The sequence below is a fragment of the Myotis yumanensis genome, unplaced genomic scaffold (assembly GCF_028538775.1).
Source record: "Myotis yumanensis isolate MYYU_CA2020_CCGP unplaced genomic scaffold, mMyoYum1.0.hap1 SCAF_3, whole genome shotgun sequence".
Lineage (NCBI taxonomy): Eukaryota > Metazoa > Chordata > Mammalia > Chiroptera > Vespertilionidae > Myotis > Myotis yumanensis.
In genome coordinates this window covers 184,157,334-184,183,989 of record NW_027223754.1, presented here as the reverse complement: position 1 = coordinate 184,183,989, position 26,656 = coordinate 184,157,334, and positions in this window count along the sequence as shown.

Below are 26,656 nucleotides of genomic sequence, written 5' to 3'. Positions count from 1 at the left end.
GTGCATGACAGGAGGCGGCGCCCCAACTCCCCAATCAGCCCTGCTCTGAGCCCGACCAGGGGCTGCACTTAGGGATTGGGCCTGCCCTCTGCCACCCAGGAGCAGGCCTAAGCCAGCAAGTCGCTATCTCCCGAGGGGTCCCAGACTGTGAGAGGGCACAGGCCAGGCTGAGGGGCCCCCCCTTCCCCACCGAGTGCACAAATTTTTGTGCACCGGGCCTCTAGTATAATAATAATAAAAAGCTAATATGCACATTGACTGAACGGCAGAATGACCGGTTGCTATGATGCGCACTGGCCACCAGGGGGCAGACGCTCAATACAGGAGCTGCCCCCTGGTGGTCAGTGCGCTTCCATATGGGGAGTGCCACTCAGCCAGAAGTTGGCTCATGGCTGGCCAGTGCAGTGGTGGTGGCAGGAGCCTCTCCCACCTCCGTGGCAGCACTAAGAATGTCCAAGTAACGGTTTAGACCTGATCCCTTGGGGGCCTAAGCCTTTAGTCGGACATCCCCCGAGGGCTCCCTGGCTGCCTGAAGGATGTCTGACTGCAAGCTTAGGCCTGATCCCCCGGGGAGTGGGCCTAAGTCGACAGGTGGACATCCCCCAAGGGGTCCTGGAGTGTGAATGGGCGCAGGCTAGGCTGAGGGGACCCTCCCCCCCAAGTGCACAAATTTTTGTGCACCAGGCCTCTAGTATGATTAATATTTGAAATTCAAAATGATCATGTCAATAAGAAAACAATCCTTTAAAATTAGAGCAAGGTGCTCTGTGGGAAAAAAAGCAAAAAACAACTCAAGCATTATACTCTAAGGTAATATTATTTAGGCATAAGGGGAAAAGAATTAGATCTGAAGAATCCATTTTAACATATGCTTAATACATAGTATAATGATATTTTAATAAAAGAAAACTTGATTTTTTAGTATGATAAATGGGATATTATACAGGATGGGGCAAAAGTAGATTTACAGTTGTGAGTATGTGAAACAGTTTATTCTTGTATTATTATTTATTAATTATTGTTTTATGTTTCATATGAACAGCTGTAACCCTACTTTGCCCCACCTTGTATGTAAGCTTCAGAAAGTGATTCTGCTGTTCTATTATTATTTAGAGACTTATTGAAAAAGCCTTAATTAAAATACTACATCCACTTTGAGTCACCACATTTTAAATAAATGATGAAGAAACCAGAGTCACATTTTGAGAGGACTGATCAAAATGAGTCAGAGAGAGCACAAACAGAAAATATTCACTGGTAGACCTTCAGTGAATATTTGCTTAATTAAATCATGAAAGAGAAATACCATAGAGTTAATTAATGTTGGCAGATTGCAAAGGAAGAAATTTGGTGAAGATAACCTAACTGTATGTGAGTAGGAGATTATATTACATATCTCCTGAGGTTCTGTGGATTTTTCTACCCACCCACCCACCCATCCATCATCCATCCATCCTATCTGTACTAGCTTTCTATCCATATATTATCTATCTATGTGATTACATTGATATATTCAACCAATGATATATTTCTAAAATTAATAGCTACCATTTATTGAGAGATATGTACCAGATTCTGTCCTATGTACTTCATTTGTCTTTTAATGTTAAAAAATAACGGGGTAGGTAGTAGTAGCTTAATTTTATGAGTGAGAATACTAAGGAGTATATAACCAGTGTCATATAGAAATTGACAGTTAGGAGTGGTATCACTGGATAGATTTTATAAAGCCCAGAGTTGTACAGATACAGCAAGCCGAAGTGATGTTAAAAAAGTCCATTTGGCTTGCTGTGTCTGTGCAACCCAGGGTTCTATGACCCTTAACACTATCCTCTCAACCAACATTCTTTCCTCCATCTGTCCCTCCCTCCCTCTTTTCCTCTCTCATTTTCTTTTTAGTATTTATTGAGTGTCTGATATGTGTCAGGCCCTGTGCTAGGTGCTGGAGAGACCATGGTGATATACAATGGTTGGATTCTTGTTTTTACTCTGTAAAAAATACTATGTAGGACATAGAGGATACAACTATAAATAAGCAACTCCTGTTTCCAAGGAGATCACAGTCTAGTGGGGACATATTTGGAGGGTATCATACAGCAACCTGAGAGAGTCATTTTGTAGGATTGTGGGTTCAAGTCAATGATTCTGGAGAAGGTGGCTCCTGATATAAGTCTTAAAGAATGATTAGGGGTTGGCCCACCAAAGAGAATGAGACAGTATGAGAGAGGCCACTCCTTGGATGAGGAGACAGCATGAACAAAGGTAATGGAGGGAGAACCAGCGAGGGGAGCACAGTGCACTGTAAGCAGTTTATTGAAAATCAGTTGGTGAGATAATGGATGAGTCTGGAGTGGAAGGTTGTGATCTGGAATAAAAACTTTGGGATGCTGTAGTGAAGTCTGATGCATTTAAGCAGGAGAGAGATCACCCCTGGTGGATATGTAGAGGGAAGACTTGAGGATTATGAAATTGGAGGCTGTGGTGATACTCCAGGTAAAAACCATGTGAACTTGAACAGAGAGGAATTAGAAAGCAGAGTCTTGTAAACCATTTTCAATACAGAATAGTGGGACTTGATGAATGATTAGATATGGAACTGATGAGACAAAGGCAGGTTTCAGAAAAGATTAGTTGTTCATTAGAGAATCCTGTAGAGGACTCAGTGGCTTTTGCTTGATCATCCATGTTGCGGCCCTTCACTGTGGTCTCTCCCCGGCCTTGTAGTGTGAAGCCACACAGCCAAAGAATGAAAACAAAATGAACTCCAAATACATAACTTCGACTATGAAAGCATTGATGAGTAATGTACACGTTGAGGCTTCCTAATTATATTTGTGCTTGTTTATTGTTAAATTTATTTTTTTCTCTCAAACATTTATTGAGAGCTCGCTGTGTCAGTTGACTGTTTTAAGCAATTTAGGAGAATTAACTGATTTATTCTCACAGCTACGTGATGAAGCAGGCCGTGGTTTATTTTCATTTTTACAGATGAGGCACCGAGTGATTAGATAATTTGCACAAGGTTCTCCCCCCCGCCCCCCCCCCCACCCCCCCCCCCCCCCGCCGCCCCATTAGTAGTGGCACTTGGGCCTTGAACTCAAGCAGTCTGCCCTCAAAACTTGTCATTTTAAACATTATATTTATAGATGGATTTGTTTTCTTAATTTCTCCTTCAGATTGTTCATTGCTGGTTTAGAGAAACAGCTGATTTTTGTTTGTTGATCTCATACCCTGAAACTTTTCTAAATTTATTAGCTCTCCTGTTGTTTTTTTTTTGTAAATTCTTTTTGGCTGCTGCTTTGGAATTTTGTTATAATATTTTTCTTTCTAACTGTTGCTATTGATTTAATTTAGAATATTCAAGGCCTTAAAAATATCCTTTGTATATTTTCACTGCTACATAAAATTTACCTTTTTATTTTATGTCTTGTGTTTTCTGGCTTAGAACATTTATGTTAAAAAAGTAAAAAACAAAAATTAAAAAATATTTAGTATAAATATTTTAAATGCTAAAGAAGTAGTGTGTTAAATGCATACAATACTATCATCACTTAAGACCATTGAAAGGTTTTGTAGACTGATTTGTTTTGGCTGGAGAATTACATGGACTTAAAACAATATCAGTTAATATGAGTAAATGACCCTCACCCAATTAGGTAATTTAGGTGGCCCACTCATCCTGGCAAATTGTGGCTGTTCAAATTTGTTCTTGAAGTGGAGGAAATGTGGCTATTTAACTTCCTTTCATAGTAAAAAAATAACTTGTTCCTCTCTTACTTTTTAAGGTTCCTTGAAGGTTAGGTTAGATTTCCCCAAAAGGGTTTTCCCCTGTCCTGTCCCAATTCTGTTATGAATTTTAAAATTAATTTTTTTCATTTTTATTATACACTCATGAGTCGTATGTTGTTTGAATTTTATTGATTGTTAATGTGAGATGCCGAGAGCACATTCTTTTCCCATCATTTAAGTGTCTGATCTAGACCAGTGCTTCCTGCTATTGCAGCCTTGACCTTAGCCCCTTGGTTATGATGGATGTACAACAAATGGAGCATGCCAGAGCATCTCAGGACTCAAAGAGACCTCGGAGGTCATTTTCTGGTGAGAAATTGTAACTCTCACCCCAATGTGTCTTGTAAATGTTGACTCATGTGGCAGTTCTTATTCTGTGTCCAAGTGGAAAAATGGAGATATGCATATCCAAGTTAACAGTGAGGAATAAATACCAATAAAGTACTTTTGTTCAGATACAGTGCTCTGGCTTCTGGATTCTCAGAGACAGAGAGAAAAAAAAAGCAGAAAGCAAAAATCACAATTAGGGAGAAGACTTAGGAGTCTGCAGTGTATCAGTTCTACAGATCTGTCACTGAATTCATGATTATTTGAGCTCATGTCCCGCACACTCAGTTCTCTCTGACAGCATCATAGTTTAGTCCTTTCCCCATAAACTCTTATGCAGAGGCATCCAGGTTGCAATGTTTCAACATCCCTCACCTAATCTTACTGACACTGTAGTCTGTGAGTGTCCTTGTATTTCACATGTATTTTATATTAACCTATGATTATCTCTGCAGATTCATTTCCTTATAAAATGTACTTTCAGATATCCTATGCAGAAAATCCATTGTCAAGTCCATTATGTGTATTTTTTTTCCTGTCTTGTATTTTACTCAACCTTTAGCATTTTGCTGAAATGTATTTTGTTAAATTGGAAAGCTTCTGTTACCTTCTTTTTACTTTTCTCAAGGTTTGCTAGAAGTTTCAGCCATCAGTTTATCTATAAGTATAGCATAGAGAGAATGCTTAGTTTTATTTTATTTATTTATTTATTTAAATATATTTTATTGAGTTTTTACAGAGAGGAAGGGAGAGAGATAGTTAGAAACATCGATGAGAGAGACATCGATCAGCTGCCTCCTGCACATCTCCCACCGGGGATGTGCCCGCAACTCAGGTACATGCCTTTGACCGGAATCGAACCTGGGACCTTTCAGTCCGCAGACCGACGCTCTATCCACTGAGCCAAACCGGTTTCGGCTTAGTTTTAAATATTTAGTAACATTTAGTTTTCAAATGGTCCATAAATGTGCTATCAATAATTTAAAAACAGGTATTAGATTATTTCTGTAGATCTGAACCTTCAATTTAGAGAGAAGTTGCATGTAATTAATTAATATGTTAATATATATATTTTCCTCAAATGACTAAATTATTGTAAAGGAATGGAGGGGAAACTCATTTTTAGATGTTCTGACTTACATAGCTCTATTGTTTTTTGGGCTATATTTTGAGGTTACGATGGCCGAACGAGGCTCTGCATGATGGAACCCTGTCTGATCCTACTCAAGCTCTATGTTTCATCTACTCTTTGTCCCTTGTACTTGTCCTACTGCCCCCTTCCTAAAGGCCTTTGTCCTGTTGTACTCCTCCCAGGAATATGCTTTCTTTAACAACACCCTGTGTAAAGTCTTCCCAAGCCTAAGAAGTCAGCCTGCATATTGCTCCCTCAGGGAAGTATTGTCTGGTCCTTCCCTCCTCTCCCCTGTATTTGCTGCTCCTTGGTCCACTCTCATGCTGACGGGTATATTTCAGGGAAAGCACTTACTTGTATATTTCCTGAAGAGCACACCAAGTTGTAATTAAATACTTTTTTTCTTTCCATGTTAGTTTGTAAGTTCCTGAGGGCTTTTCTCCCTTCAATACACCACAGGCTTAAAGAAGTTAAGAAATGGGTGTTATTCCTCCATACATGCCAGGACCTTACAGAGTGTGCGGACATGAATAAATACTTGCTGAATGAATGGATGGATAAATGAACAGTTTATATACATCAGGGAACAGTGAACTACAAGCTCTCCCTTGGCTTCTTAAAACAATTTAAACCCTTGGTGAAAAGGGCACATGCACAGCATGCAGAGGAAAGTGAAAAGTAACTGGCACCCAGTAGAGTGGAGGCTCGGGCAATTATGGTGATGTTGATGCCAACTATTCTGAGAATTTAGACCAAATTTTCAGTTGGAATTTCAATAAAGGTGATTTTTAGATTTGTATTGGTGGCCTCCAAGTCTGTATAGGTGATGTATCAGCAAATTTAGTGCAGTTCTCACCTTGCTAATAGTATTATTTTGACTGTAATTTTAAATATACCCAATCCATTCTTTGGTTCTTACTATATATCATTTTGTGTGTGTGAATGTCCCTCTTATAGTAGTAGTTAAGAGCAATAATATAATATTAAAGGATGAATAGAAATTAACAAAATGGAGAAAAGTAGAAAAAATATTGCAGGGAGAAGCAATGAGAGGGGTGTGTGTAAGTGCTGAGAGAATTGTAAGAGACTTGGTCTAGTGAAGGCAGGGTAAATGTTGGAGTTGGTACAAGAGGCAGGGGCAAAATGATGATATATACTTCTCTGAAAATTAATGGAAACCATTAAAAAATTTGTGGGAGGCCAAATGGTAAGAGGTGCCTTGAGGAAGACTAGTCTAACAGAGATCTGGTGAATGGGTAAATGGGGGGGGGGTGGGGGTGGACAAAGTTAGATGCAGAGAAATAAGAAACCTTAGTTGATATCAGTTTGTTTGCTCATCATCCCTTCATCACTGTTTTGATATCTTTGTCTTTTTTGTCTTAATTTTGCTCCTCTCCTACTCCACATATTTCGGTGAAGGCGTCCAATTACTGTCCCTTGCCAATTCTCTTTAGTCTGAGAGAAGGCTATATTCCTGAGGCATGGTCAATGACAGCATCCCACCCTTGTGTTTAAGGATTAGCACCTGACTCATGTTATGTCAATTAGGTTCTGGGGTTACTATTTTAAATAGGCTAATATGGAAGACAAAAGCATTCTTTCTTTAAAGATTCCTAACAGAAATGTTGGAAACCTAGGTCTGCCACTGGCCCCCCTTGTATTAATTTGCTATGGTTGGCATAACAAAGTCCCACAAATTGGGTGTCTTATAATATCAGAAATTTATTCTCTCACAGTCCTGGAAGCTGAAGTCAGTTCCCTCTGAAGGCTCTGGGGGAAAATCATTCCGGGTCTCTTCTAGCTTCTAGTGTTTCTAGGGAATCCTTGGTGTTCCTTAGCTTATGGAGGTAGCACTCCAGTCTCTGCTTCTGTTGGCAATGGCAGTCTTCTTACTGTGTGTCTGTGCTCAAATTTCCCTCCTCTTATATCAGTGGTTCTCAACCTTCTGGCCTTTTATAAGTACCACGCGCTAACCGATTGCGCCACTGGAGCTCCGCTTCTGGCCCTTTAAATACAGTTCCTCATGTTGTGACCCAGCCATAAAATTATTTTCATTGCTACTTCATAACTGTAATGTTGCTACTGTTATGAATCGTAATGTAAATATCTAATCTGCAGGATGGTCTTAGGCGACCCCTGTGAAAGGGCCGTTCAACCGCCAAAGGGGTCGCGACCCACAGGTTGAGAACCGCTGTCTTATATGGACATCAGTCATTAAATGAAGGCCCATCCTAATCCAGTATGATCTCTTCTCAACTTGATTATATCTGAAATGATCCTATTTCCAATTAAGGTTACACTTATATGAATGTTGGGCTCCAACCCAGTATAGCCATATTCCCTGATGCCTGTGTAAACCCATTGCAATAGTACAAAAAAAGCCATAGCACACAATGAAACAGACATGAAGGTGGAGAGAATATTGTCAGGTAAGGAGTTCTGGCTTCTGGTTTTTAAATGCCCTACAAATTGCACTGGGTCCCACAGTTATTCTTTTGACTTTTGGGACTATTCAATTCTTTTATTTAAGAAAAATTACCTCCCTCCACCTTTTGGGGCTGGGGCACTTAGGCTAGATTGAGTTAGGTTTCTATCCCTTCCTACTAAGACAATTCCAATAAATATAGAAATTATTTCTGCATTCCCGATAGAAAGAGAAGCAGATCTGAGCTGTGGCAGTGGTAATAGGAATGGGGTTGAGAGGAATTTAGAAGGTGGAATTAGTGGTGCTTGTATTCCATTGAAATATTTGGATAAAAGGAGAGGATGAGTCTATAATCATCATTGAGATGAGTTGGTAAATAGATGATGGGACCATTCTCTGAGAAAAAAGAAAAGTACAAAAACACATGAAATTTGGTCTTGGAAAACTTCTCTAGACTATTATTATTCATAAGCCTTCTGAAGAATTTGTTTTCTTGAGGGCAGGGGACATATTTTATTCATTTTTATATCTTCAGTGCTTAATATATTGGGCACGTGGTGGGTGTACCCCAAAGTTTATTCAATTAAATTCAAACATCTAGAACTTGACAGGCAGATATCTTTCTCCAGCCAATAGAACATATGACACATGCTCTTCAGCCTGAACATGTTTGTGTCAGCACTCAGTTCTCTGTAGCATTCCTCATTGTGTGTAGAAGTTTGTATGCCAAAGGTCACTGGAATTGTATTCATATGACAGTCACCAAACTGAAAAAAGGGAATAAAAGCAAATTTATAGTGTCATCCACGGGAAGGCCGAACATAACTATGTTAACATAAAATGAAAGTTACCTTCTTCAGACAAACATGGTTGAAGTATTTTGATTCTTCCTGCCCACCTTTCTTTCGTTAAGGTGCACAATAACAGAAACTCCTGGAAGCAAAAATCAAGTTTTACAGCTGCTGATAGCAGCTCGTAGCCCCACTGCATATGTTAGAGGCTACACAGATGTGTGCTGAACATACCTAGGCTTGGAAGTCACTGATAACATGGGGACACCGCCAAGGTATCCCTTTAATAAGGAATTAATAATATACAAATATAGTGCTTACATGTTTATAATTCAGTCTGGACGTCTCAAAGTGCGCACTTGAAATTAACATCTTAAGAGACAGTTTGGAACAAATGCATTTAGTGATAAATGAGTATGTGTGTGAACTGACCAGCGGATGGACAGTGTTGTTTTAGTTTGAGGGGCGTGGTCATGTTGCAGGTGGATACGAGAAGCCTTTCAGTCTGTGATTACCTTTGGCCGTCTGAAGAACAGAGTTTGGCATTTAAACCTCCACAAATAGTGCATGGAAGTGTGCGTGCTATTATTTTTGTATGGAACTGTGCGTGCATGCTATATTTTTGTACAATGCACTTGTAAACGATTAAAAAATAAATATCAGTAAGCTGACAGATAAATTACTATTTCCATTCCTTCTGGCCTTAAGAAAATAAAATAGCTGTAAAACATAAAATCCAGCAATCATTTTACTAAGTGCAATGACTTTTTATATTTTGTAAAAAATCACGAGGTGAAATTTAAACTCTGTGTCTACATTGCATTGCTCTCTCTATCTACATCATCTTGGAAGTATTTCTCCCTCCTTAAACCAGAAAGAATGTGTATGAAAGCCAAAAAATGTATAATTAAGTAAGCTTTTCTTGAATATCATGCATCTTAACAGGACTTGAGAGCCTAAAAACTTCATGTAGTTTATTTAATAGGCTTGGGTTGGGTAGTACAGTGGGGCCTTGACTTATGAGTGTCCCGACTAACGAGTTTTTCGAGATACGAGCCGTCTCTCGGCTGATTTTTTGCTTTGAGTTGCGAGCTAAAATTCGGGTTACGAGCCAGCTTCAGATACCCCATCGCTAGTTGGCACAGCCAACGTCACAGTGAACACCACAACATCAGTCCAGCATCACGTGTCTCACTCGTTCACTTTTTGATTTGACATACGAGTAATTTGAGTTACGGGCTCCATCACTGAACGAATTGAACTCGTAAGTCAAGGCCCCACTGTACTCTATTCCCGCATTGCCACCCTACCTTTTAAACATTTTCTTAGCTTTTTTCTCTCTCTCATTTTTCTACCATGTGAAGGTTTTCGAACATTAATTTTTTTTATCATATCCCCAAGGTTACAAATAATGAACTAGGTAAGATAAATTCTTGCATGTAGCACTTTTTAGAAGAAAATGACTTCATGCAATGAAATCACTGGAGTCCTTCCAGTTACATAAGTGACTCTCTGGGAGTCCGGCATTTAATGAGAGACATTAGCTTTCCAGGCCACTAAGTACCATTTAAGAAAAGCACTGCAGCGATTTGACATACCATAAAGGGGATAATGCCTTGTAGTTTACAGTAACTTCCTTCCAAAGAACTCAGTGCTTTTACATAGACCATATCCTCTGTCCTAAAAGCAATTCATGGGGAGCATTTTATATTCATATATTCTCTTCTAAATACCCCAAGGAATTCATTCAGTGGGTGATTATGTTCAAATATGTTCCTGTTAGAGTTCCTACTATGTGCCAGTCTGTTGTTGGCTTTGTAGAGTAGTATAAAGCCTCCTATATGTATCCGAGTAGCCATCTATTGAGCAGAGAGATCAGAGTAATTATTGTAACAGAGTGTGCCTAAGGGCTGTAATAGGGATGAATGCAAATGGCACAGATTCCAGAGGGTGGGGTAACTAACTCTGCTTGGGGGACAAGGCGGTAGAGTTTTAGAAAGGAAACTATTGAGCCACAACAATGCAACTAAGCAAGGATGGAAATCTTTCTATCTCATTTGTTTTCCAGGTGAAGACATTCTCTATCTTCAATGTAGTCCCAGAGTTATGAAAAATGGCTTAAGGCGTGGGAGGAATGTCAGGAGGAAGTCAGGAGAGTATCAGAATAATCGGAGGACCTTTGAGAAAAAATTATGCATATCTCCCAGAGATTCTGCGTTTCCTACTCCCTTTTATGAATCACTGTTAATGAGGGAGTGTGTGCCAGTTAGCTCATTCATGCTGTGCAGAAAAATATTGATAACTTCTGCCCTAGGGAGTTATTTCATCAATTGAAAGACCGAGCTTTATATGAAGTATATTATTATTTATGAAATCCAATTCCTAAATTATTTGCCCTATGAATATATCTATTATGAATGGCATCTCTAAATCCAAAGGAAATACGTTATATAAATGAGAACTAAGTTGTTTGTTCTTTCTTAACTTAGCAATGAATAACATGCAACAGAGTAAAATTCTTTCTCCTCCTTGGCAAGAGAGTGGCTAGTTGTGCTCATCTTCCCTGAAGACGTCTGAGTTGGATCTGCAGTTGGATGGATTCAATCAGGAAGAATTTAAGAACTGTGAGACAAGCTGTTGAGAGAAGTTACGGATTTTCCATCATTTCTATGACAGCTCTGGCTTAGGAGACATATTTCTTAGAGATGAGGGATAATACAGTGGTGGGCAGTGAGGAAACCTAGGCATTGGTCCTGGCTCTAAGACAAGGTAACCCTGTTATTTCACCGTCCAGAGGTTCATTTTCATTATAAAATGAATGATCTGGATTTAATATCTGACTTCCTTCCAAAATGATATTTTATAATTACATGATTATATGAATGAGATGAACTGTTTTACAAACATTTTATGGTGGAATATTTCTTTAGTTATGGAGTTCCCTCTGTTTGTTACATATTTTCTCCCTTTCCTCTGTCTGGGAAATTACTATGCATCCTTCAAGGCCAAGGGACAAATAAAAGGACTGATATATTTGAGTGCCATCTGTATGCTAGGTATGGTGAGTGACCATATATTCAGGTTTTTGCCTCTTACTCGGGTATAATTTTTAATAGTGTCTTTTCATACTCTTGAAAGTATCCTGGTTTAAACAATGAATCACATGGTGATAAGGGTTTTATAAACATTATTTAATTCTCCCAGAAATTTTATGAGAGTGGATATTGTTACTGCGATTTTCCACCTGAGAAGAACTGTAACTTAGAGAATATTAAGAAATTTATTCAAAATCTCATTGCTTGTAAGTGGTAGACTAATTCTATCCTGGTATCCTGACTTCATATATTTTCACTGCACTTTGAAACCCAGATCAAGTGTTATTTACTTTTTTTTGTAGAAAATCATTACTAACTCCCCCTTTGCCCCCCATGATTTTCCCTGGAGACCCCTACATTTGTTTTTCTTTTAAAAAATCCTCACCCAAAGTTATGTTTAGAGAGAGGAATGGAGAGAGAAACATCAATCAGTTGCCTCTTATACATACCCTGACTGGGGATCGAACCCACAACCTAGGTATGTGCCCTGACCACAGTCTTTTGGTATATAAGATGATGCTCCAACCAACTGAGCCACATTGGCTAGGGTCCCTACATTTGTTTTTACTGCTGAAGAATCTCATCAGGTGTATAAACGTGCTCATGGGAGACCTCTCTCATTGGACTCTGCTCCATCCTGAAAACAAAGACTGTGCCTTCTTTATTATTATCCGCAATGCTCTGCACACTTTGCCTGGATCTGTTTTTCAGCTGGGGTCCCCCAACTGTTCTCCTATGTCACTCTGAGCATGCTTTACTTTTCTGGGCCAGAGCTCACTAACTTTCAGAGTTTTTGAGGATCATGGCAGGTAATGTATGCTACAAATAATTAAAATTTATAGAATGCTTCTCTCCCGAACCACACTAAATCCTTAGAAGATGATCTCATCTAGTCTTCACAAGAGCCTTCATGATAGGGATTTAATTAGATTTTAAAATGTTACCTGCCTTACCCATAGTTATAAGACTAGCAAGTAGCAGGTGAAGATAGGTTTTAAACCCACTTACCTGAAAATGTCTTTTAATCTTTTAATTCAATTTCCAAAGATAAGGTAGTTGAAATAGCTGAAGGTGTCTTGGGAATTCTCAGCTAAAGAGTCTTTACGTGTTAGGATTGTGCTTTGCATTCTGCTAGGATTCAGCAGCCTTCTCAGTCCCTTCATTTGGGGCCATTGCCATCTGAACCTGCCTGCATTGCAGCAGCAGAAGACAGCTAAGAAGGCCCGGAGTCCGCTTTCTGACCATGCCCTTGGGGCCCGTTGCATAGGTGGAGGCAATATTACCTAAGGTTTGAGCCTATATATTGGAATGGATAACTGGTAATAATGATCTCTCCAATGAGTCTGTGAGGTTTTTGCAGACACTTACCCCGAATTGCATAAATAAAAGTTGACATGTTTTCTGGGTTTGCAGAAATTGTTTCTTAAAAAGTAAATATAAGAAGTGAAACTTGAGCAGAACAACAATAAAGAACAAAACCTTTTGAATACAATATACTGTTACTTATACTGTAAGTATAAGTAATAAAGAACAAAATATTTATTACAATAAAGAACAAAACCTTTTGAATACAATATACTGTATAGAGCAAAACTCTGCTCTTGATCCAAACCTACTAGTGAATGATGAGGTTCCGCTGCCATCACCGAGGGGTGTATAGATAGCATTTTGAATGGTGATTTGTGTAAGGAAAGGAACTGAATAGGAATTTATTGAAAAAGAATAAATCAGTGAGTTCCAATGATTCAAACAGACAGAGATTACTTCATTCAAAGACATTTGCTTCTTTCTGGGGGAAAAATGCCTTTATTCTGGGATTCTTCATATGAGGTCCATAAATGATTACAGTTCTGTAGATGCCTTTTATGGAGCTCAATAACCTCCTGCACATTTGCCAAATTGTGCATATAATCATTTTTTTCAGGAAACAAGTTTATGATTTTTATCAGATTCTCAAAGGCATTCTGTCTTCATACTTGCTTTGCCTGCCTTCTACTATCACACTGAAGGTAGTATTTAGGCACAGAGGCAAACCAAAAGACAAGCAAAGGCCTTTCTTACACCGTTTCAGTCCTGCTTGGATAGCTATCTGTGTACTTACCCACATCTAACAGAGTCTCTTATGCAACAAGAACTGTGACTACAGTCCTATAGGAAAAAAATACTTTGATTTATAGAGGTTGGCCTGTGCCATTCTCTTAATGTTTGGCTTCACCTTTAAAATAATTTGAAATGTCATTGCTATGGTCCTGAAAAGTTTCTCAAGGTATTTTCTCTGTTGACTACGTGCTAACCTGAGCTCAGTTGTCAGCGTCTCCATAGAAAAAAATGGAATGTGTAGGCCGGTTGCTCATGAATGAATCATCTCTTACAGCTCGAATTATTCCCTTTAGCGAAAAGGTATGCTGAGTTCAGTTGAGTAAAATGTAGAAGCTGCTAGATTTTTAGGTGATAGAATTTTTAGTCTCTACCATTAAACACTTTCAACAGAAATTTTGTTCTGGTGGTGAGGCTTACAAAACTATGAGCAGTTCTCATAAAGAAAGAGAAAAATGAATGCCTGTGATGATTTCAGCTATGTTAGTTTATAGCAAAAAAATGGTTCATTTTCCTGTTCACTTTGGAGTTGAATAGGAAGTATTTTTTTTAAAAGCAACTTAGTGGTATATTTTTATCCTGTTTTGGTCATTAATATTTTAGTCTAAATAGTGCTCTCTGGACATGATCAGAAGATTGTAATTTTGCAACCACTTCAGAATAATACCAGGATTAATGAACACAGTTTATGTATCAAATTGCTTCTGAAATATTCAAACTTTGAGCTTCCCTGCCCTACCCCCCTGCCCCCGCCACCACTGCGCGCATGAGAAATTGTAAGAGTGTAAAAACAGTTGGCATCGATTGCTCCTTCTTGAATTCAGTTAAGCTTATCACAAACTATGTCATGCCAGAGCTTAACGTGTTGTTCTCTTGCCAGAAACCCATTTGCCAAATACAACACAGTTCGGACGGTGGGAAAACTGTGGAGCATTCAGATTTAACCAAGATTTCTCCCCCTACCATTGAAGTTTGGGGCTGAAAAAAACATGCTGATACGTCAGCATACCTGGCTGCAGTCTGCCCCACCTCTGAAAACCACAGGGCAGAAGCAGCCATTACTGGATCCTTACCCTGGAGTTTTCTGCTCTGAGTCCCTTTGGAGCTGTCAGTTAGTAATTTGAGACAATATGTGAGGGTGAAGGGTGCCTGGATGGATGGCTACGCATGTTATTAAAAAATATGATGTTGCCCGAAGACTCGGAGCCTGGCTGTTTGGCCCCAAATGCAGAGTTTCCTTCATCTTCGTCTCATTGGGTAATTAGCACACTGACCCTGTGCAGACTAGAAGCGTAGAAAAACATTTTGAAAAGCGCAGAGGAAGAAGTAGGATTAAGACAAACATTTATATAACCAGGAAAAATGACCCAGGAAAGACGGGAAATCTGGTGACACTCTGTTTACCCACAGCGATGTTAAAATAGTTTGCAAGTGAAACAAAGCAGAGCCCCTTGAATAAATCACTAAGAAAGTAGAAGGAGAGACCGACAGCCAAGAGCACGTCACGAGCTATCTGTGTGAGGTGATGCTCTCGCATTGCACCAGGCAGACCGCTTTCCTCTGAGAGTTGTCCCCTTTCTCCTCTCCCCACTTACTCCCATCCTGGAATCCCATGACACTGGGGTCTGCCGGGAATGGGAATTGGAAGTGGATGGAAGTAGCTTAAGTTATTAGAAAAGGGAAGGTAATCGGGATGTTTGGGTGTTGGGTGCTAATCAACACCCAAATGTTAGTCCAAACCAGAGACAGTTTTATAAACCTCACATATCTGAGAAATAAGAAGCTGTGTAGCCATTTCATGCAGGGGTAAAACAATCCCAGTTGTGTTTTCAGATCATGTGCCCTTATGAGAAGATTTGTTCCTCCAAGGGTAGCATGCTTGGGGCTGGTCTCCGTCAAAAACTAGAAGCATAGAAGCTATCAGAAAGTCAACTGAACTTTCTTAACTTGTCTATAAGTGGTTTTGGTTTAGTGCCAGGTAGTTTATCTCCAGGGAAAGATAAGCTCTTTTGCCAACAGGTCTCAAAAGTTTGCTGGCCTGACTGCTTGCCAGCCAGATGCTAAGAGCCATACCCTGGCATCATACTTATACACAAGGCCTTGCTGTCAGGGTCCTGGGAGAAGTCTGCGGAACGATTTATGTGAGCTTTGCAGGCATGCCTTCGTTTATGAATAGAACTGCCGCCGAGGGTGAATGAGATGAAGAAGCAGACAAGAGTTCCTTGTCCTCAAGCAGCTTATCTTCTATTTGAGAAGCCAACAGGTAAACAATTAAAAGGAATTGAGGAAGTACAAAATATGAAAGACTATGTCAAGTGACAAGTAAATATTTTAATTTTCTTAACTGATGCTAGATAGAGAAAGGGAGAGAGAGAGAGAGAAACATTGATCAGTTGCCTCCCACACATGCCCCACTTGGGGATTGAACCTACAACCCGGGGAATGTGCACTGACCAGGAATCAAAACCACCACCTTTTGGTATATGAGACGATGCTCCAACCAGCTGAGCCACACTGGCCAGGGGAACAAATAAATCTTTTAAATAACAAGAACTCTGAATTCAGGGAAGACAGAGATTGGACAGACTGATCAGGAAAGGTTCATACCACCTGTCATCTATAAAGTGCTTTATTGAAACAGGTGGGTTTTACATCCACCATCTCTTATTTGAGTTGTCACGTTATTACTGCCATTTTAAAGCTGAGGAAATGGAGGCTGAGAAAGGTGAGATACTGGCTAACTTTCACACAGGCAGAAAGGGATCCTCCCATCCAGATTTTCCACTGAAAGTTCAGGACCAATTTTGCTACTCTGTGGCTTGATGAATAGGTAATAGAGTGAAACTTTATTATTTTCACAGCCCACATTTGAGAATACGCCTACTCACTACAATTTCTTTGTAAGCCCAAATCAATATGTGTGGCCCTTTCGTAGTCATTCACGGCCCTGAGCAGAGTGGTGAAAGGTTTGACTTGCCCAACACAGATGTTCCGGCTGAGGTCAGACAAGGCCGCTCTGCCTTCTTGCTTCACTTCTTATACTGTAAACAAGTGTCCTTTTTGCGGTCTGTTTAGTGCCATGTTTCTCACATTTTTGTTGGTGATTGTGTTGTTTAAAATGGCCCTCAAGCGTAGTGTGGAAGTGCTGGCTAGTGTTCCTGAAGGCTGTGAGTTGCCTTATGGAGAAATGTGTGTGTCTGATATGCTTCATTCAGGAACGAGTTACATAGTGTTTTGGCCATGAATGCAATGTTAATGAATCAACAATTTATATTAAATAGGCATCTTTAAACAGAAACACATAGCAAACAAAATTGAATATTGACTGGTTGACAAAAATGTTGTTGCTGGAGGCTCGCAGGAACCTAACCCTGTATTTCTCCTAAGTACCTTGGTTCAGTATTTGCTAATTCAGTGTTTGTGGTGATTTTATAGAACACAACTATGGCAAATATGAGAATCAACAGTGCCTAAATAAAGCGAAGAGAAGGTGGCAGGATATTGTAGGCAAGGGGAATAGCATGAGCAAAGGAGTGGAGTTGGGAAATTGGTGCTCATTTAAAGAACAGAGAATAGATGATTCCAGTTGGAATCAAGGTTGAAGCCCAATAGCAGCAGATAAGGTCTATAGCCAGCTTTTGGGGGGTCCATTCTATTCAGCTGATAAATTTAGACTTAGTCTTATGAATGGATTGGGAGCAGGGCTGTCATAAATGCCTCTCTGGGAGAAGGGTCTTTGGCTGAATGTGCAAGAAGAACTGGGCAGGGGAAAACAGCAGAAAGGACAGTTCCCGAGAGGCACTTGCCTCAGCTGACAGGGATTTATTGGTGGAACAGGAAACCAGTCCTCTCCGGGTCTTGATGGTTGATGTGAAAGGACAGCACGAAGAAGGAGCTGACAGAGGTAAAGGCATCTCAGGGAACTGGAGGAAGTTCAGGGAGAAAATTCAAAATAACTAGGAAAGCAATTTAGGCAAGCTCCTTAACTGAATGAGGAGCCAGTGTAAATTTTGGAGCCTGTGTGTGGTGTGGCTGTGCTCCTTCGTGTGTGTAAAAACAGGGTTCTGAGAAGAGGAGGCAACCCCAGGAGTTGTCATGGAGACTGTTAAAAACAATCCCAAATATGTGTTCTTAGTTTCAGGAGCTGGCTCATCTGGATCCCCATGTAATTGAGCAGTTATAGTACATTTCTACAGCAAGAAGAATCAGACTATTCTTTCTCAGGCTTGTTTCTTTTCTTAGGACTGTTGTTGCTGGAAGTTCATTGTTTTCCATTCAGACTCAAATCTGGCATTAGCATGCCCATGTGCGCACACACACACACACACTCATGCATATACAGGCACATGTACATGGTGTCCTGTGGCACTCAATGAACCATGGCAGACAGTACATAACTGGCATAAAGAATATCTAGTGCTGTCTTGGAATAACAGTGGGCAATGTCTGATGCATTGAGAGTGGCAACTTCAGATGTCTGAGGCCAACTGTCCTGAAGCAATCTCTTAATATTTTTTTTTTGTGATTTCTGTTAAAATTGGCTTTCAAAAATAAGTGGAATGAAACTACTAGTGAGTCACTGAGGCTTTATCTTTAATAGACCTGAACGTATATGCCTTTCTGAGTTTTTAATTTCAAAAGAATTAGACATCAAGATAAGTTAAAATGACACATTTTTTCCCTCTGCAACTGACAGTTTTTCAGCCTTGTAAGGAATCTCAGACTACCAATGTGAAAATAGGTCTCTTATGTGGAAGTGAGTTTTGCCCTGTCAGGTAGGATTCTCAAACTTGGATACAATTTCCTTAGGGAAGCCTCTCCATCCTCCTCATTTAGAATCAATCTATGCCCTCCATAAACTTTCTCAGCACTTGCCTGCTTTAGACTGTGGTGTTTTTCATAATCTGATTGGCATTAGCAATATTTGGATCTGGGCTTCTTCTCTTGATTGGAACTCCTGAAGCTCAGAGAACATATCTTGTTTATCTCTCTCTGTCCCTGCTGTCATTTTTTACTCAAGGGAGGTGCTCTGTTGAATTGCTTGGAAATAATTGACCCACCACAGAAACATAGACTCTAAATAATCCAGTGGCATTACTAGTCATTTGAGGCTGCGTGGAACTGAAAGTGAATGTTCATTTTCTTCTTCCTAACAAAGCAGATATACTTTGTCAAGTAATGTTTAGTTCTTTGAATAATGAGAAATCACAACAGCTGATAAATTAATACTATTTTCTACAGGGAATAATTTCAGCCTAGGCAAAGTAGTATACATTGGAATGATGATAGTCCAAAGACCTAAATATAGGCGAGGGCAGTCCCAAAGATTATAAAGGAACATATGCAGACTCTGAGCAGAGTTTCCCAGGATTGCAAGAACAGGGGTTCATTCTTTGGGAGGGAGAAACAAAGATGGGGAGGAAAATGGAAAATGGAGAGTCTCTTCCTTGATTGGTTTAACAGGTCTCAATGCCACTAAAGAATCTGTGTATCATGTGGATGCCTGAGCCCAGGATCAAACTTTCAAACACAACTCATCTCCTGTCCTTCATCGAGTTTGTGTTTTTCAAATAACATCTAAATAACATTAGAAATGAAGTCAACCATCTGAGTTCATTTTAATTTTTTTCTATTTTGAAAATTTCTGTTATTGACAAAAAAACCTTCTCTCTCTTCCTTCCCTGGGTTAATTCTGTCAGCCTCAATCCCCGTTGAGATGTCTCTAATCCTGCCTTATTTAGAACTGAAGTAACCTTTTGCCTAATCTCTCACAGTAACAAAAGATCTTATTCTTGCCTTACCAACGTCTTGTAAAATCCAGGCCAGATCATTCATCTCCCTTCCTTCAGAGGGGAAGTTGATATTCTCTAGCATTGCATTTGATAGAATCCTCATCTGATAGGAAATAGCCAGGTCTCCCCTTCATGGCTTAGAAATCAATGTATATTTCTTATGTCTCTTGTTTTAACGTGGCAACCTGACTCTTTTTCCCTCTGTTGCAGACCTCACTCCTTATCCTGTGTTTTTACACCAGCTCTCTGTGTTGTCAACTCCAATCAAGTATTAGGACCTTGCTTCCAGATTGCTACCATTACTTGATGGTTTGTGGATTAGTCTACTCAGGTTGCCATAGCAAAATACCGCAGACTGGGTGGTTTGAACAACAGAAATATGTGTCTCACTGTTTGGGAGGCTAGAAGTCCAAGACAAGATCAAGGTACCAGCAGCGTTGGTTTCTCCTGAGGCCTGTTTCTTTGGACTACAGGCAGACATCTTCTTGCTATGTCCTCACAAAGTCTTTTCTCCATGCGTGTACACTCCTGGAGAATACATTGGTATGTATTAGAACACATTGGAATGTATTAGAACACATACTAATGGCCTCATTTTAACTTAATTACCTCTGTAAAGGCCTATCAAATACAAATACAAATACAGTCATATTCTGAGGTACTGAAGATTAGGGCTTCAATCTGTGAATTTTGAGGGGACATAGGTCAGCCTGTAATAGTTTAGTTTCAGAATTCTTTCCCAGCATGATAACCCATCTTTAATTAACCTGTTCATAGCAGCTCATAAAAAGATCTATATTCCTTCCATTGAAAATAATTCTTACCCTGTGTCTTTATAGTCTATGCACTATGTTAAATACCTTCTAATCACATTAAAATATATTTCAATTAGTTAACCTAATACACACCAAAGATTAACCTAGGATGTGTAATTCTCAAAGATTTTTCTCCTCCCCCCCCCCCCCCAATGAATTGATTATTGCCAAAAGAAGCACAGGAGAATTACTTGATTAATGCTATGATATAATGCACCAAATCTTTTTTCCCCAGAAAACATGAAATTCATGAGAATCTGGTTGGAACAATACTCATACTTAAAATGAGTTACCTGAGATAAAGTAAGAAAGAACTTGCTAAATAATTTTTAAAGGTTAAATTGAAATTAGAACATGATTCAAAATTATTATGGGAGGAGGGCAGTATTTTTATATGTATTTACATTTTCCATTTAAGCTGTTGAATAAAAAAAGGCCCTGAGATTCTTGATCAAAGGGGCCTTAATTTAATGACTCCTCTAAGAACCTTGAAGGACAGAGCTGCTGTTTTACTTCTAGCACAGTTTACAATCCAACATGCTTTCTGTGTTAGATAAAGTGCCTCAGAGAGGAAGGGAAATTCAGAAGTCACTAAAGATAGGAAACATTATAATGAGAGACACATTGACCAAGGGAACATTTTCATTAGACAGCTCATGACTTTGAAGTAGCAACCATTAATGACTCTTTTTACTTCTTCCCATCTATCATGCTCTTTGCCTTCCATTCCAAAATGCACTTTATTTTGATATTGTTTCACCATCCCAATTTTCCCCTTATACTTAAAAAAAAATGTTTATGACAATTTTAAGTTGTATTTTTGTGAAGACATGTTTGGTCTAGTGCCGTAGTCGGCAAACTGCGGCTCGTGAGCCACATGTGGCTCTTTGGCCCCTTGAGTGTGGCTCTTCCACAAAATGCCACATGTGGACGTGCACGTACAGTGCGATTGAAACTTCGTGGCCCATGCACAGAAGTCGGTATTTTATGGAAGAACCACACTCAAGGGGCCAAAGATTTGTGTGTGGCTTGCGAGCTGCAGTTTGCCAACCACTGGTCTAATGCATGCCGCAGTCTTTTTGCAGCAAGGGTTCAGGAATCTGGAGAAAGAGCTGCAACATAAATGAATAGAGACTAGACAAGAAATATAAATTTAGAAGGCCTTTTTGGGGGAGCCAGACGGAAACCAGCTCTCTAGTGGAGTGGCTCCCCGAATCTCTGGACCCATAGCTTTTTATTTACTAGAATATACATTTATCCTTTAGCAAAACAAACACACATATCAAAGGTAAGGTTTGGTAAACAGTAAAAGATGATCAGGTTAGGAGATTGCCCGGAGCCACCATTGTCTCGACAGAACAACCGGTGCATAGTTTTTAGCCCTTGCTAAAGCCCAAGGTCCATCAGCCTTCTGATGGACCTCTCACATTTATTATACTAACTACTTGTTAGTATTTGCCTCCAGCAAGTGCAGATTTTTCAATTGCTGACTTCAGCACATAGAACCTAAATAGTGAAATCATTGGGTCATTCTTCCTGAACTGAACTCTTACTGTTCCCACTCTCCTTCTGTGTGAAAGGCAGTGCCCTGTAAGACTGAGGCCCTGAAAATGGGTGTTCAAGTCAAGACAGCAGTCTGCCTCTCTCACCAAGAGAAGAGGAACTTAGTATGATTTTGCCTTTTATATCATAAATGTTAACTTGAGACCTAAAATAATAGGAGCTGCTCTTAATATCTGAGGTTATAATATTATCATATTATTTGCAGTGAGAACACACATAGCTATCAAGCAGTGCTCTCATGAAACCATCTTCCAACTCTTGTCACTGAAAATCCACACTTTTCCCTTCCAACCCCATATTCGTGCTTCTTGCATGGACCTGTAGATAAAGCTTACAGTGCAATAGAAAAGACTGTTTCTGTCATCTCTGTTTCAAAATCCAATAGAAAGGTGTATTTCTTTCTGATTTTTTATTTTTTATTCCTCCCCCCCCCACCTTTTGTGGTTTTGGCTTTTCAAAAAAAATGTTTGGTTTTCAACAGATCCAAGAGGTTCACATGAGATGTTCTTTCCTGTCAAACAGCATCCCCTAAACCTTTTGAGGTTTCTCAAGGACTTGTCTTTATAAGCTGAAAAGTCTGTTCTCTTTCTTCACCGTTGCCAGAAAAATAATCAGGCTATTTTTCTAATTATAGTAATCTTCCCCAAATGGCATATAACTTCAACTCCAAATGCCATGTAAATTGGCCAACAACATTCTCCAGTGAAGCACTTTACCAAGACAGCTTGAACGTAGGAGTTTTACTTTGTACAAAGGCAAAATCTGTTCTCTGTCCCAGTTACCACTGGATTTTCTTCCTCTGTGTCTTGCCCGAGAGGTTCCCCTATTTTAGTGTAAAGTATGTGGGTAGCAATTGCTTCTGTCAATGGTGTTTTGTGAAGAGTTGTGCCTGTGGTGGCTACATTAACTCCCTTTTGGAAAAAGAAAGTTTATTCTCAGTAAAACTGAACAAGATTAAGTGATCCTCATGCTGTTATGTTGACTAAAAATCTCTACTGAAAGGAAGAGTTAGGTTCCCCATGTCACATAACACAAGACTAGATTTTTTTCTCCTAAGAAAAAGCCTCTTATAATTAGTCTTCTCTATTATGCTAACCAAGGGGAAATTAGGTCCTGCTGGTAATTTTGTGGTCCAAAATGTGCTCAAAGCAGGTTAATTACTACCTTCTCTTATTCCATTTGTCAAAAAATTTCCCTCCAAATAATACATCCTCTAGGTACTTGATTTTTTCTTGCCTACCCACCCTTCTGACCTTAATGTAAAGTTTTTGGATTAGGAAAAGGACACTAAGGAGAAGTCTCTAGAAAATGGATCTGAGCACTGAAATAATGAAGAGTAAGTAATGAAATGTTGGAGTTACAATGATTGAGAAGGGAAGAATAACACTGGATAGCAATTTAGCATAAAAATGGAGTTAGCATTTAAGGGTGCAGTAAGGATATGTAATAGTTACTGAGTGGTATGTGGATGATGCTTAACTTTATGGGGCTAACCAAGAGCATTTTATTTCCACAGAACACTGCCATTAAACCATTATTAGATATGTTACATTATTAGATAGTTATTAGCCAACACTACTGCTCTGGGAATTTTAAGGAACAGAGGCTGGCAGATTAGCTCAGAGTATTGACAGAACAATTTGGAGCCACTGCTACCAAGGGAATTCAAATAAACAAATAATACCTTGTGGGCAAGAAAATTATGGTCATACCCAGGTGGGATGAATGGGAAATTATTTTTTCTGAAAGCTATTCAGAATAGAATGATGACCTGCTAAAGTTGAAATTAGATTGCTGATATCCAAGGCATGGATTATTTTAAGGAGCTGGTTATTGCAATTTTGAGTAGGGAATAGTAAAGGGAAGTGGAACTATAAATGTCTTTAGGGGATGGTTATAAAAATGTACATCTGAGAACAAGGACAACATTTTACAGTTAGGAAAGGCCTAACGCCTCATTGTACAGGGATGTTAGAAAAATATTAGAATGAGTACTTGCCATTTCCAAAGGAAGGGGATATTTTTTTTGAAAAGAAAATCTGTATTATTACTTCTGTGAAGCATCACCACACTTTACACATTTTGTAGACCATTATTTGAATTCTGGTGTGTGTTTCTTGTGACTATGGAATAATCTCTCTTCAGGATTATTTACCTTAAGTGCCTTAAAAAGCCAAATAGGAAAAGAATGCTCTTGTCAGTGAACCATAGAATCTGAATTTCTTTATTTCCTAGAGTAAAAATGCAGGCAAAGGAATCTTGGATTTACTTAAATTTGAAATAGACTTTTCCATAAAAATAACTCCCCAACCAACATTTCCTGTAATCTGTATGGTCACATATGTGATAGAGAATTTTCATATAGATTCATTTGTTGGCAATGCCTTTGTGTACAGAAGCACCCTTGTGAGAAGCCAATTTTTAAAAGGGGCATATAACCTCATAATATAAATAATACTGAATTCTAGGAACCTGCTTCTTCCAATAAACCCCCAATTTCCTGCTTATCATAGCCTCATTAATCACCAGAATACTTCAGCAAGACTGGTTATTTTATTTTTTAAAGGACATATTTTTATTTATTTTTTTAGAGAGAGAAGAAGGGAGAGGGATAGAGAGATAGAAACAACAATGAGAGAGAAACATTAATCAGCTGCCTTCTGCACACCCCCTATTGAGGATTAAGCCCACACTGGGGCATGTACCCTGACAGGGAATCCAACTGGTGACCTTCTGATTCATGGGTTGATGCTCAACCACTGAGCCACACGGGCCAGGCAATACTGGTTATGTTTTTTAATAGCATAATTGTAGCTTATAAAAGTTAAGAAGGGGATTTGAATATAAAAAGATTTTAGTCTTGTATTTTTAGAAAGTTGGCTTTGGCTCTACTGTCTTCATCCCTAAATTACCTTGACAGGCCCTAAGGGAGTGTAGTAGGCTGAGATATCAGGTTCTGATCCCTGGAACCAGTAGGTATCTTAAATAATAAAAGGCTAATGTGCAAATCGACTGAACGGGGGAATGACTGGTCTCTATGATATGCACTGAATACCAGGGGGCAGATGCTCAATACAGGAGCTGCCTCCTCATGGTCAGCGCATTCCCACAGCGGGAGTGCTGCTCAGCCAGAAGCCGGGCTCACAGCTGGCGAGCTCAGTGGCGATGGCGAGAGCCTCTCCCGCCTCCATGGGGAGCAGGCCTAAGCTGGCTGTCAGACATCCCCTGAGGGCTCCTGGACTGCAAGAGAATGCAGGTCGGACTGAGGGACCCCCCCACCCCAGTGCACAAATTTCGTGTACCAGGCATCTAGTTACTTTATAAGAGAAAAGGATTTTTGTAGAAGTGATGGAACTAAAGATCTGGGGATAGGATGATTGTCCTGGATTATCCACATGGGTACCAATTCCAATCACAAGTGTCTTTATAAGAGGAAGGCAGAAGGAAATTTCACACACAAAGAGGAGGAGGCAACATGACCACAGAGATAGAAGAGTGATGTGGCCACAAGTCAAGGAATGCTAGCAGCCACCAGAAACTGGAAGAGAGAAGGAACAAATTCTTTCCCACCACTTCCTGTGGGAATGCAGGCATGTGGACACTTTGGTATTTTGCTCAATGAAACCAATTTTGGACTTCTGATTTCCTGACCCATGAAAGCATACTTCTTATCTTAAGATTTCAAGTTTGTGACAATTTGGTATGGCAGCCCTAGGAAACTAATTCAGGCAGTGACTTTTCTCCAATCACCTTTCTGACTTATATTCTGGTTTGCAGCACAACAATCATCCCAGAAACTTCTCTGTCTCATCAAAGATCTAGGGAATCAGAATTTTTAGGAATGGGATCCAAGGACCTGTTCTTTAACAAACTGCCCAGGGGATTCTGATATGCACCTTGTTTGATAAACATTTCACTAGGATGCTGTATGAGTTTCTTATTACTGCTTTAAAAAATTACCATGAATTTGATGGTTTAAAACAACACATATTCATTCTCATATGGTTCTGGAGGTCAGAAGTCCAAATTAGTTTGGGTTAAAGTCAAGGCTGGTTCCTTCTAGATCAGTGGTTCTCAACCTTCCTAATGCCGCGACCCTTTAATACAGTTCCTCATGTTGTGGTGACCCCCAATTTCATTGTTACAGATTGAACATAATTAAAGCATAGTGATTAATCACAAAAACAATATGTAATTATATATGTGTTTTTCGATGGCCTTAGGAGACCCCTGTGAAAGGGTCGTTCGACCCTCAAAGGGGTCGCGACCCACAGGTTGAGAACCGCTGTTCTAGATGCTTTAGGGAAGGAAAATGTTTCCTTGACTTTTCAGCTTATGGGGATTATCTCCATAGACTCCTTCTTCAGAGCACATTACTCCAATCTCTGCTGCTGTCATCATATCACCTTCTCTAACTCTCACTTGTATCCCTCTTACAGGGGCCATTGTAATTGCATTTGGCCCACCCACATAATCCAAGATAATCTTCATTTTAAGATCTTTATTTTGAGTGTATTTGCAAAGTCCCCTTGACATATAAAATAACATTCATACATGCTTGGAATTAGGATGTGAATATATTTTGGCGATTATTATTCAGTTGAACATCGACCTCATAAGAACACCTCGTATAGAAACCATAGATGTGAATGAGATTGAATAACAAATCGCCATGCTTAATTCATTATATATACACTTGCCTTTTTTGTGCTTATTTTTCCAAATAAAGCCATTTGGAGTCAAAACATTTACATATGGCCACTATTATCTATGACTTTTGGTGGCAGATTACAAAGTATGCAAAGCTGCTGAGTTCACAAAGGAATGGTA